General features: G+C 39.7%; 1 pseudogene; it reads left to right on the forward strand.

Annotated features, from left to right (window-relative positions):
• The first annotated feature begins 454 nt into the window (after positions 1–454).
• The window catches only part of LOC114624576, a 38,114-nt pseudogene continuing 24,313 nt past the window's right edge, over positions 455–14,255 (forward strand).

Raw genomic sequence — 14,255 nt, forward strand, 5'->3', positions numbered from 1 at the left:
ATACATGTGCTTTGAGGTAACAGAACTAAGAATAGTGCCCATGATTGTTCATGTTGATTGTTAATTTGGCAAGGTCAAAAATCACTTGGAGACAAACCTCTCCTAGTCTCTGTGAGAGAGTTTGTACTTTGAGTTCATTAAGGTAGATAGATCCATCCTAACTGTGGGCAGCACCATCCCTCAGGCTGGGATCCTAAACTGAATACAAAGGAGAAAGTGAGCTGAACACCAGCATTCACCTCTGTTTCCCAACTGCAGATGAAATGTGATTCCTTTCCTCACATCCCTGCCTCCATTTCCTCCCCACCATGATGGACTGTTATCCCTTCAAACTGTGAGCCATAATAAAACCTTTCTTCCCCAAATTCATTAGGTCAGGGATTTTGTCAGGGCTGCAAAGGTGGCAACTAATGTGACAACTTACTCACATTGGCTCTCATAACACAAAGGGACCATGTCTCATCCAAGTTCTGGCTTCTTCTCTTGCTTGCTTCAGCCATTTACAGCAAGTGGCATTCTCATCAAAGGTAGGACACTTCACAAAACCAAATGGCAAGGGAGCTGGAGAGATATTTTTAAATTGGTGCATTGTTTCCACTAAACAATTTTGGAGTTTTCTTAGTAAGGAGGAATAGAGAATCAATATCAGACTGAATGCAGAATTTGCCCTACAACCAAGCTGGAACAATACATTTGAAATGAATAGATCTTACAGACTATAGCCCAATCCTCTGCACACTTTTGAATTCAAATGAGGTGTGTCTGGAAGAGGTTTTATAATCCCTTTTATTGGATGATTTAGGATATAGAGAAACATAATGCAATCCAATTTATTCTCTTAATATCTTGATAAAGTTGATATTGCCATATTAACTCTGTATAGGAAAATTCTGTGGTGTGAACCAGCCACAATTCATCTCAGTTGTATGTCGGCATATCTCCTGAGACTGGGAGGATTGTGGAGCTTGGCTTACTCCTCAGCTGTGACACAATGCCAAAACATCTATGCTCACACACTGTGCTGTCTTCCTTGGACCAATGGATTAGCCAATGCCTGTCCAAAGAGATAGCAATGCAAGGGATATACATGTCTATCCATGTATCCTAAATCCCAAACTTTGACCATGTCACATCTACTAAAGTCTAGCTTTTAAATTCAGATCCATGGATATTCCAACTCACTCTATTTCCTTAGGAGGAGTTTTCAAGGATATGTTTCATAGCATGTTGATACAGAAAGCTGTAAAAAATTTAAGGGCAAAATTAAATCAACCAGGAGATTCATCAGGATGGTGTCTGGTTATCGCAGTACTTTCCCGTAAAAACAAGGGGGGGCAATTTTTATATATTCCTTCACAGAAATATGTAACTTGGCAAAAAAGTTAAGTTCTAGACAAGAATCTTTTTTAGGATATATGATCTTTTCTTTTTCAGTTACTGCAAGAGAAGCTTCTATTCACAGTGGGTTAATGCTTAGTTTTTGGAGGGGGGGTGCGTTTAGAGTGAAGATAAGCCAGAGTTTAGTCTTCACTATCATTCACCAGGATAAGGAAAACCACCACCTTATTGTTTGGGGGACAAAGTCTCTCACATTTGTGTGTAACTTGCCAGTTGGTTAAGCATGGGCTACAAGAATCTTCCTGTCTCTCTTTCTCCAGTGCTTGGATTTCAAGCATGTATCACTACACCTGAATTTCTTTACACTGGTTTCCTTTTGGTTTCCACACTGGTACAAGGGACTGGGGTGCATGTTTTACATATCAAAGCAGACCTGTCCTTCAGGTTCTCCCAGCATCCCTTAGTCTCTACCTGGCATACCCTGCTCCCAAACCTGAACTTTCCAGCCTAGTGACTAGGCTGCCCTTTCCCAAGAGGCCTTCTCTTCTCTCTGGAAGGCATCCTTTCTCTCCCTGCTTCCATGGTGACTTCCTGGCTTCCTTCTTTGGGCCAGTGAATTCTACAGTTGGAGAGCAGCTTCCTAATAAACCTACCCTCATTGTAAGCTAATCTGGCTTGATTGACTCATTTCACTGGCAGGGAAATAATCTACCAGTGTCCTTTCATTTGTATATCTTGCACTTTCCTAACAGCTCATAGTGGGTTTTAATGTTGCCTATGAGAAAGGAAAATCATTTAATGTCTTAAAGGCATCAAACCAAAGTCTTCTGTTTTTTTTTTATAATACTTTGGTGAAAGTATAATTCATGTATTTGTTGCTTTATTTATTTTAATGTATTTATTTTTATTTATTACACACATACACTATTGTACATATGTGTGTGTGTGTGTGTGTGTGTGTGTGTATGTACATGTGTGTATTTGTTGCACCTCACTACATTTTTTAGTCTACCATGTCTGGATAGCTCCTCTGAGCTCATTAGGAAATGAAGAATTCCCTTTTCTTACTGGAATTTCCTCTTCTCTTCTTGATCTGGGGACTCAACTCCCAATCTTCTGCAACCAACCATTCTGCAGTTCTCATGAACGGCCAGACATGTGAACAGACGATAGCTCTTTCCATAGCCCCATGGTAAATTTATTTAGCTGTTTCTTCCTCTTGTCCTTTACTAGTAAAACCCAGAAAAGCATCAACCAATAATACTTTAAAAGTATACTCACAGAACTAGAGAGATGCTTAGGTGGCTAAAAGGACATACTGCTTTTGCAGAGGATCTAAGTTCAGTTCCCGGAATCTATATCAAGCAGCTAACAACTTCCTGTACTTTCAGCTCCAGAGGACCTAACACTCTTCTCTGGCCTCTTCAGGCATTGCATTTACATGTACAAGCCTATACACAGGCACAATGCAATAAAGCTCTTTAAATAAAACGTTATATTCACTTGCTAAGGACTCGAAAACAAATAATGATATACTGAGTAGTGCAAAGCAACAAATATTAGCTAGCTCAACTATTCTACAGGTGCCCCATCCAAAAACTGGGTGCTTACTGAAGGTTCTGGGAAGGAGGTCCGAATGCCCCTTCCTAGCTTGTCATGGCTCCTGGCAGTCTACGGCATTCTTTGCTTATCTGTATGATGTTAAACAATGTTCCTGTCTTCATTTTCCTGATTTCCTAAATCTACCTCTCTATATTCTTCCTCTTCTTATAAAATCTAGTTGCTAGATTTATGTCTCATTTAATTCAACTTGATTTCATCCCAACTAATTTACATCTTCAAAGATTACTTCAAATGGAATCTGGAGAGATGGATCAGTAATAAAGTGCTTGTTAGAACCTGTGTCTAATTCCCAGAATCTACCTAAGAAATGCCAGGTATGGTATATAATGCCAGAGCTGGGGAGGCATAACAAGTGGATTGCTGGGACTTGATGGCCAGCCAGCTTAGCCTACTGGTGCGCTCCAAGCCAGTGAAAGGCCCTGTATCAAAATTCAGGCTGCACAGTGGCTGAAGTACAATACCCAGAATTGACCTTTAATCTTAACACACACACACACACAGAGAGAGAGAGAGAGAGAGAGAGAGAGAGAGAGAGAGAGCGCCAGAGAGTAATGTTTCCAAATAAATTCATATCTTGGGGCTTATTTTGGTAAAAATCATTGATTCAAACATCTAATTAGATTATATGCCTCCATTATGGTCTTTTTATTGATGTTAATTTTTTCACCGCATTTATTGTGTGTGGGGGGAGGCATAATATGAATATCACAGTATGCATGTAAATATCAGAAGACAATGTGTGGGAGATCAATTCTCTCCTTCCACAATGTTAGTATAAGGGATGAAACTTGGATCACCGAGGTTAGCTGCTGACCCACCTTGTTTTTCTCTCCTTGATGGTTTAACACCTTGAGTATCTACAGATCTGCCTATGCTGTTCTGAAGCCTTCATGTTCTAAGTCAACTACTGATTTTCTTTCAAAGTCCCCCTCAAATTGATGATGCAAATTACAAGTAATATTAGGTACTTTAAGCATCACTTCCTCCAAACAAAACTTTATAAAAAGAATTATTTGTGAGCTTCCATAGCTAGAAAACAGAATATGAGTTTTGTCCAACTCATAACTTAGCCTGGTGAGAGAATGCCTTGCCCCTTTCATCTTGTACCTGGTGATCCAAGATGGGAAAGATATGACATTGGAAATCATCCCTTCTGTCCTGGTGCTGACTTTTACACTCCACTGGGTGCTTTTTAGATTGTATTTTACTACCTGTGTCAAAGACCAATACTGGTCAAGACTTATTACCCACCAATGAGCTGTAAAGAGACTGCTGAAAAGGGCATCAGAGGCTACGGGAAATATGGATCATGCTCTACTAGGGCAAAATGCCCCTGGCCCAGACTTTATTAGCATCAGAGTTTCATTACCACCCTTTCTGCTCTGCTGTAGAGCCTCCCAAAGCAGCCCAAGTTTCAAGTGTCAAGGATTGCAGAAGGATGACAATATTGAGAACTAACCTGATCCTATCCTCAGACATCAGAACAGGGATCATATCTCCATTCACGCTACCTCTGTGCTAGCTCATAAGGGACTTTCATTCTAACTTTTGTCCTTCCATCTTTCCTCTCTGTTTCTTTTGCTTATTTTAATTTCAACTTATTTGCTTCTTATTAAATTTATTTATATTGTGTGTAGATACATGTGTGCATGTATATGCACACGTCATTGTGCTGTGGTGGAAGCCTGAGGACAGCTTTTGAGAATCAATTCTCTCCATTCGCCATGTGAATTCTGGCAATAAAGCTCAGGTTTTCAGGCTTGGTGACAAACACCTTAATCCATTGAGACATCTTGCTCAGCTCCTTAAAAGAATTTTAAAAGAGAATCTCATGTAACCCAAGCTGCCCTCCAACTTGTTCTTTCTTTAGGTGAGGATGACTGTGGGTCCCCTGTTCCGGAGGGTGTCCCACGAAGATCTCCCTGCTGGGAACAGAGTGAGAGCAGGGAGGGTCCGCTACTGTCTCTGCCGCTGCCTCTGCCCTTGTCACCACTGTCCGTTGGTCTCCAGTCTGGCCTGGTGTGGGAGGTCTGGGCCAAAGGGCACAGAGTTTGAGCAGGGAGGGAGATTCCCTGCCCTCCTTGCTGCCTCTGCTCAAGTTTCTTCTGTTGCCTGCTCAGTCACTCCCAGGTGCTGTACCTGTCTCTCGGCACTGAGTCACCCTGACTGGGCCGATAGGAAGCCGGCTAGCTGACAAGGAAGCAGCTTGGTGCCCCAGGAAGGTTCCGGGAGAGCAGAGCTCTCCTCAAGTTTTACAGCTTTTGAAACAGAAACTCTCGGCCACCAGGATGATTCTCGAACACACCTTTTTACTTCTCCTGAAAAGAGCCCTTATATACAGTTTCAGGGTGGGTTACAGTCTGGGAGCAGATAACGCCTATTGGCTTGGTCTGAGAGCTTGGAGATACCTTATCTACATGTTGGAGAGCCTGAGGAACTGTTCCTTGTGACTGATGGTCATAGACCTCTCTGTGGGAGGGGCTGTGGAGGGCCAAAGCTGAATGAAAAGAACCAGGGCCTGGGGACAGAGCTGAACACCTGGAGTCCTGATAAAGGTCCGGGTTCAAGACTTTTGCTCAACCAGGCACCCAGCTGCTTCTCCCAGCCCACCACCCCACAGATGACCTTGGCCAACAATGACTTTTAGGTCCTAGTCATCCTACCTCCTCATTTTATGTGCTGTGATCACAGATGAGGATGAACACATTTGGTCTATGTGGTGCTGTGGATCAAACCCAGAGTTTCCTGCATGCTAGAAAAGAGTGAATTAATTGAGTACATCTCCAAGTAAGTGCTGTTCCAAGACTCAAGCTACTAACTCACAATAGAAAATATGACACATTCCAGTTTAAAGTCTGATAGAAGATGAAAATAAATACCAAATAGTGCACTGATGCTTGGGTCCTAGACATATTCATGTAGCATTTGCATTCAAAGGTGAACTTATTACTTACCAGTTGAAAGTAAACTTGATACTTTTAAGAATCACTCTAAACCTTGAACCTTTTGCCTAACGAATAATAATACTAATCTACACAATTTCTAAGGTTGTAGTAAAAACGTAAGCAGGATGCATGGTAGATGGTCAGGAAGTTTAGGTTATTTTTCTTGTAATGGTATAAAGAAAAACAAGATATCAAAATTGTCCACTTGACACAGTCTAGAATCACCTGAAAGGAGATTCTCGTTTGATTAATTGACTTTTTTGTGTTGATATATGCTGTAGGCATGTCTGTGGAAGATTTCCTTGGTCATTAAGGAGGCCATATCAGTGAGCCCCCCATTATATAAGGAAGGTACCTAATCATGAGCCAGCAAGCATCATTCTTCCATAGTTTCTGGTTCATTTCCTGCTTGAATTCATACCCTGATTTCCCTCATTTATAAACTATGACTAGGAAGTATATGCCAATTAAATTCTCACAGCCTTTATGTTGCTTTTAAGTATTGTGCTTGACAAATTTCCTGTAAGCCTACATTAACCTTAGAGTAGAATTTTGACACAAACACATAGGAAGGTTAATAGTACAAGGTAGAGATCACACATGACACATATGATCAGTGCCTTCTTTTGAGACAGGGTCTTGTTATATAGTCAGGCCAACCTCAAACTTGCCATCTTCCTGCCTCAGCCTCCTCAGTAATGGAATTATGAGCAAGTGCCCCCTTGCCCAATTAAGGTTGGTTTATACTTGGTGCTATATCTGAAATAATCCATCGTGGAAATTAATATTTTCAATGAATGGTGCTAAACGGTTGTATATGTAGAAGTTGAAAAAAATTGAAACAAAGCAATCACCATAAAACTAATACATCAGCCATCAAGATGGCTTAGTAGGTGATGACGTGTCACCAAGTCTGATGCCCTGAGTTGTACCTCTAGGATCCACATGGTAAAAGGAGAGAACTGATTCCCACAAGTTCTCCTCTGACTTCCAGAGTTGAACTGTGGCATATGCAGGTCCAGATATCTGACCTACACACACTTGAATAAATAAATGAAATCTTTAAAATTTATTTATAAAAATGAACACATTCCACATGACATGTACAAACTAACTTAAAAACCATGCTAACCCTATACTGAAGAGCTCAGATGATAAACCACAAACAAAAATCACAAGACCTTGACTTGCTCAAAAATCCTACAGACAAACACCAGAGAAACTGGATTTTACCACAGTGGTAACTTTGTCTCTTCAGAGAATAGTGTTAAAAAAATCATTGAAATTATAACCCTCAATTTGGGGGGGGGGAACATCTTGTAAACAATCTCTAATTTTTATTTTTATTTATTTGAGGGGGGAGTTACATGGGTAGACAGTGGATATGGAAGGATTGAGAAATAAGCAGGATCAGGGTGCATGATGTGAAATTCCCAAAGATTTAATTTAAAAAATTACATTAAAAAGTAATGAACACATTATTTGAAGACTCTACCAAAGCCCTGTTACAGCAAATATTTATATGAAAAAGAGAGCTAGGGTGGAGGTAATTAAAGGAAGATTTATGGAAACCATTAGAGTCCTAAAATTAAGAAAACTGAAATTATTACATGGAGTTGAAAGTGTGTGAGCTTTGTCAATGTTTTGACAGAATGCTTGACCAAAGCATTTTAGTGGATTCAAGGCTGTAGGTCAATGTAGATTCCAGCATGCAGGAAGCCCTGGGTTCCATTTCCAGCATAGTTTGGGCATGATCACACATACCTGAAGGTGGGAGGGTCAGAAGTTTAAAGCCACTTTAGTGAATTTGAGGCTACCCTGTGCTACATGGGATCCTCTGGCAGTTTCAATTATCAATTTGATGCAATCTAGGATCACATGGGACAAGACTGTGGCTGAGGAATTATATAGATGATATTGGGCTGCCCATGCTCAATTTTCTTGATTAATTGAGAGGAGAGGACCTGCTCACAGTGGGTGCCAATCATTCCCTAGCCAGTGTAGGAAAAGAGTCAGCATGTGTGTATTCATTTCTCCCTGCGCTTGACTGTGGACATGATGAGCTGCTTCAATGTCCTGCCTTGAATTTCCCAGAATGATGCACTGTAACATGAGATTGTAAGCCAATAAAACCTCTTCCCACTTCAAGTTGCTTTTTTCAGAGCATTTTACTACAGCAACAGAAATTAAACCAGGACAGACCCTAACTCAGACAGCAAGAGCAAACATAAGTAACTTGAAAAAAGGCAGGACTTTCCCACAATTTCAGTTTTCATCTGGGGAGCTGTCTCCATCACTGTATGCCTGAGGTCAGACTGACATCACAGCAACACACTATTTGACAGAAAAATATCTTCACCTCATATTGCACAAGAAGGAGAGATAAAGGAAGAGTTCATTCCTGAGAAAGGTACAGTCCTCAGGGACAAGCTCTCAGTGATCTGCTTCCACCAGTTAGCCTCTACCTTCTAAAGTTTCCAGAACTTCTCCAGATACCATCTGACTCAACAAATTGTCAACACATGATCCTGTGGAGGATATTTTATATTCAAACCATTATGGCAGGAGTGTTCAGTGACATTTGACAGTTACCTGTAACTGGTTGGAATATAAAGTGATGCAATCACATTGCAAGAGAATTTTGTAGTTTCTTACAAAATTAAATGCACATCAGTCATGTATCCTGGTATTATGTTACTAATTATTTACCCAGTTGAAATGAAACTATGTCAATAGAGAAATTTAATGTTGCTTGGTTCATTTACTCAAGGCAGTAAACAACTCAAATGCCGATTAGTTTATGAACAGATAAAGAATTATACTTATCCATTTAACATGTTCTTATTCTATATGGTGGTTAACCTGAATTGTCAATTTGACGCAACCTACAATTAGCTGGAAAGGGATCCTCAGAAAGGAAGTGTCTAGAGTGGGTTGTCCTGTGGGCATACTGGTGGGGATTGTCTTATGTAAATTGATGTGGGAAAGCATACCACAGGGTAGGCATCACTATTCCCTAGGCTAGTCTGAAACAGTAAAAGACTGAAGAAATCAAAGTGAGAATCAACAAGCAAACAAGGAACCCTGAATGCATTTATTTCTCTCTTCTCTTCAAAGTGGATATGATGTGACCAGCTGTCTCATGCTCAGGCTGCCATGACTTCTTCACATGATGAACTGCAATCTAGAACTGTGAGCTAAAATAAATCCTTTCTTTTCTAAGACATTTTCTGCCAGAGTATTTTCTCAAATCAACAAAAATGAAATGAGAACTTCAAACGACTGAAAAAACTATTTACATATGCATCAACATGGATGAGTTTCCAAAGCATTGTGCCAAGCACATAAACCAGAGAGGTAACACTGCATATTACGTGATTTCATTCTGTGACACTCTGTATAAGGAAAACTTATAGGAAATAGTAGATGTGTGGCTGCCAAAGGATGTGCCTTGGAGAAGGAATGTGATTGGCTGCAAGCAGACATGGGGCTTGTTTTAAGAGCAATTGAATTGTCCTAAATCTTTTAACAGTGTTAGTTATATGACATCATACACTTAAATAACCTCATCAAATGTGACACTTAAGAAAAAACAAACTTAGAATTGCTTACTGCACAATCATGAGGATCTGAGTTTGCATCCCCAGCACTCATACTAAAAATAATACTAGATGTGTTTCCATACGCTCCTACAGCTTCTGTGCTGTGGAGGATAGAGATGGTAGCTTCACCGGGGTTTGGTGGCCAGCCTGCCTAAACAATAAAACAATTCAAAAGCAACAAGCTCACAGTTCAATGAGTCTCAAGGGGATAGACAAAGTTATGAAGCATGACACATGTTTGATATCCTTTGTTAGCTTGCCTATACACATGAGCCAATATCCACATAGTACACACAAACACAGCTAAATGTACAGGTAATTAGCAGTTTCTGGAGGAAAGAGACATTTTATTCAGTGCTGTAGCCACTGGCAAGTTGATTGTGCTGTTGTGAATAACTTTTCACCCACACTCCTGTATGAAATCTTAATAAAATTCAGGTTCACCAAAAAATACTGTTTGTAAACTACACATGAATAAAAATAGTTAACCACAATCATATAAAAGATATAAAACCATGTTTAATTTACTACCAAAGGAGACATAAAAATAAAGAATTGTATAGTGATAAGAATACCAAAATAATACATGTCCAAATTTTTCATTTTATTCAGTTTCATGTATGTATATGTATCTGTGTAAGTGTATGCCACGTGTGTGTATGTGCCCAAGAAGGCCAGAAGAAAGCATCAAATCATTGGAGCTGAAATTATAGAAAGTTGTGTGCCACAGGCCTGGGTGCTAAGAACTGAACTCAGGTCCTCTGCAATTGCAGCAAGCATTCTTGAACTATTTTTCCAACTATGACAACTTCATTTTAAAGAAGCTAGCCAAAGCCATACAGTAGATTATTGATTGTATAGACACAAATTGACCTTTACAGTCTGAAAAAAAAATGAGCAAGATTGTAATAATAGTGTTCCCTCCATGCCCTATAAAGTAATGAGTTGGTTTAGGTTAGCAATGAGGTATGGAGACGACATCAGAGAGATATGAAAAAACAAAGGAAAATTTTGCTTAGTGCCAGGAGACTTTCTTTGCAGATGAATGTCCGGAGATACATATGAGGGGACAACATTGACTGGGGAAGTCCATAATACTGAAAGACTGAGCAAACACAGCAAAAAAGAACAGACGAAGGTGAATGGCCTTGAGAAGTCTGAAAGACGTGAGCAGCACTCCGAGGACAAAGATATGTGGACCTGGCTTCACTGCTCGTTCCATGGGAAACTATGTTTTGTCGATTCCATCACCATCTTTGAGAGACATGAAAACCATTATTTCACTGGCCTATAACAAGAAACCACGTGATGGAGTACTTTCTTCATTGGGAAAATTAGAGTAGTTCTTTTTGAACTCTAGGAGTACCTAGTGAACTCTTCAAGTGGGTGGTTGGGGTATAAGTATCAAATACTCACTTCTAAAGCTGGTTCTGTCGATTTCATCTGTCTGAACTGGGAACTTTTTGTTTTGTCTTAGCAGTTTTTATCAGTGAACATTCTCCACATGTGGAGTTTGTGTTTTGTATAGACTTTTCTTCTTTTTTTTTAAGATTTATTTATGTGTACACTGTCTCTCTCTTCAGACACACCAGAAGAGGGCATCAGATCCCACTACAGATGGTTTGTGAGCCACCATGTGGTAGCTGGGAATTGAACTCAGGACCTCTGGAAGAGCAATCAGTGCTCTTCACAGCTGAGCCATATCTCCAGCCACATATACCCTTTTTTCAATTATATCTTATGCTTCTCTAACAGCATGTTCACACTCTCATTAATTCTCATAAGTCCCCTCCCTTTAGACCCCTCCCTTCCCTAGTCTCTTTTTCGTTTTCTTATATACATATGAACAAATAGTTGTATATATCTACAAAGAAATTTACAGATGACACATAAATAAGAACATGTGACATTTGTCTTTCTGTAACTAGATTACTTGAATTATCATAATAATCTCAATTACATGAATTTTCTACTAATTGGAATAAATCAATTCTTCTTTAAGACTAAATGAAACTTTATAACTAAATTCTATATTTTCTTGTCCTTTGATCTGTTGGGTGACTCTTAGACTGATTTCCTAGCTTGGTTCTTAGGGAGTGTAGAGTAATAAACAGATATGTAGGTATCTCTGTGATATACTAATTTATAAAATGGACTGAAGATTTTAATGTAGGAAATAAATTTCTGAAATTGTTAGAGACAAACATCTCTAAGACACAGGACTAGGCAAGTACCTTCTAGAAATTATTTCAGTAGTTTAGTAAATAATACTGAGAACTGGCAAGTGGACTATATGAGATTTCAAAGCTGTGTATATAAGAGAAAGTAAGTAAAGAGACGGTCTAGAGAATGAGCAAAAGTATTTTCTCATTAAACACCTCATAGAGGGTTAACATCAAGAGTATATAAAGAACTCAAAAACTAGACACTAAAACAAACAACTCATTCAATTAATGGGGCTAATGAAATTAATAGGCAATTTTCACACAGTGACATGCAGATGGTCAATAAATATGGAAACTATTCAACATCCTTAGCCATCAGAAAAACATCTTAAAACTATATTAAGATTCCACTGTATTCCAGTTACAATGGTTATCATCAAGAAAACAAGAACAAATCCTGGCAAGTGTGTAGGAGAGTATCTCCATTACTCTTGGCATAACCAAGGCAATTATAGAGGAAAGCGTTTAATCGGGGACTTGCTTAGAGTTTCAAAGGGTTAGTCAATGATCATCGTGGGAAGAGGCATGTTGGCAGGCAGAAGTTCATGAGAGATTACATCCCAACCCACAGATAAGCAAACAGAGAGAGAAACTGGGGCTTTGTATGAGTTTTTGAAACTTCAAAGCCCACCCAGAGTGACATATCTTCTCCAAGACTATACTTCTTAATCTTCCCTAAACAGTTCCAACAGGAGACCAAGCATTCAAACATATAAACCTATGAAGCCATTCTCATTTAAAGCATCAAAGACTGGGCATCACATAGAATGCTGGTGGGGACAGGAATTGGTTCAGCCACTATGGAAGTCAATATGCATGTTTCTAAAGAAACTAAAGGTGAAATCATCACAGCAGCCAGCTATACTACCTCTGGACATACACTCTGAGGCTCATCTGAATTATTCAGTAGTTAAAGAATAAATCATAGAAATGGAGAATGCTAGAAACTCATATAATATTTGGTGATATGTTTATGAGTCTCATATAAGTGGAAAATTGATGTGATAATAATGGGTTATGCATTTCTATATAAATATTTATAACATTCTGTTTGTGAAACCTATCGTATGTCCCTAAAGAGTTCATAGTCAAGTTAAATTCTAGTTTATCTCAATATAGAAATAAATAGTCCAAATGGCCCACCAAAATTATGTTTGTGTCCAGGAAATTCTCCAATGAAGATTAACATTAAAGGTATTAAATGTTCAAAATAAACAATAATTTCACATAACCAGAGACTCATAAATATAACCTCCAGTAGTCAAACCAAAATTGTGCACAGGTTAAAGACAACCAAATGCCCCTTTGGCAAACACACAGAAAATTAAAAATCAAAGAATTTAGTAAAGGAAATAGGTAGATGGCTCAGTCAATAAAATGCATTATCTTGCAAACACAATGGCTAACCTTAGAATTTGATTATCAGACCCAGCTTAAGAAAAATATAGCCAGGCATGTTGGTGTGTGCTTGTAATCTCACCACTAGAGAGCTAGATACAGGAGGATCCTTGTAATTTACTGTCCAGGCGCCCCAGCCAACTTGGAGAGTTTCCTGCCAGTGATAGATCCTATATCAATGGGCAAAAAGTGGGCAACTCCTGAGGAATGGTACCCAAGGGGTTCTCTGACACCTGCACATGTATATGCACATGAACACACACACACACACACACACAGAAGGAGAGCTAGAGAAAGAGAGAGGGGGGAGGGAGAGAGAGAAAAATCAAAAGTAAGAAGTACTTTTTTTTTCACAAATGTATTTCTTACTTTTCCCTCACATGGGAAATATGTAATACTGCAGCATGTAGGAAGCCAGAGCCTTGAAAGTGGTTCTATCCTCCTGCCTTGCAAAGGGTTTGGCACCCAAACCCCACCCTGGTTTCTCCAGCACTGTTACAGTGGGCAGGTCTCTCATGTGCATGCATCAGAACCCTGCAAAGGCTTTACTGTGTCAGGATGGGCCCAGCTGTCTGAGTACAGTCTACCTGTTTTTATGTTTGTGTGGCCTAAAGAAGGTAACATTCCTCTCCATTTCTTAGTTTCTTACCAAGTAAACAGAGAAAATACTCTTATGTGGCTTCTTCAGGCACTTAGGACAGTGTGGGACCCACCTCAGCAGAACAGTGAACTGGTCAGCCTGTTGCAGCAATGACTGACCTGACAAAGCTCAGCAACCTTGGCCTGCCTTGTCCCCGACTGCTATGGAATGACCCATGACCTGGTGGTCATGGCTGGCTGAGGGAGCTGTCATTGCTAGACTGAACCCCATAGAGGTAACCATGGTAACCAAGAACTAAATTTCCCTGGTTCATCCCTCTGTTCTCCCTTCATTGTGTGGCCATGTCTGTCCTGTGTCATTTTCCTTCAGTCAAGATTTCATGCAGTCCAATCACTTCCAAATTTAAGCACAGTCCCACTAGACTCTATTTCCTCAGCTTCTAGTACACAATGTTCTCCCTCTTCTAGGAGGATCTGAGATGCTGTCTCAAAAGCATGTCTTGGGTTTCTGTTTGGGAAATCCT

This window comes from Grammomys surdaster, unplaced genomic scaffold (assembly GCF_004785775.1).
Source record: "Grammomys surdaster isolate TR1022 unplaced genomic scaffold, NIH_TR_1.0 208, whole genome shotgun sequence".
Lineage (NCBI taxonomy): Eukaryota > Metazoa > Chordata > Mammalia > Rodentia > Muridae > Grammomys > Grammomys surdaster.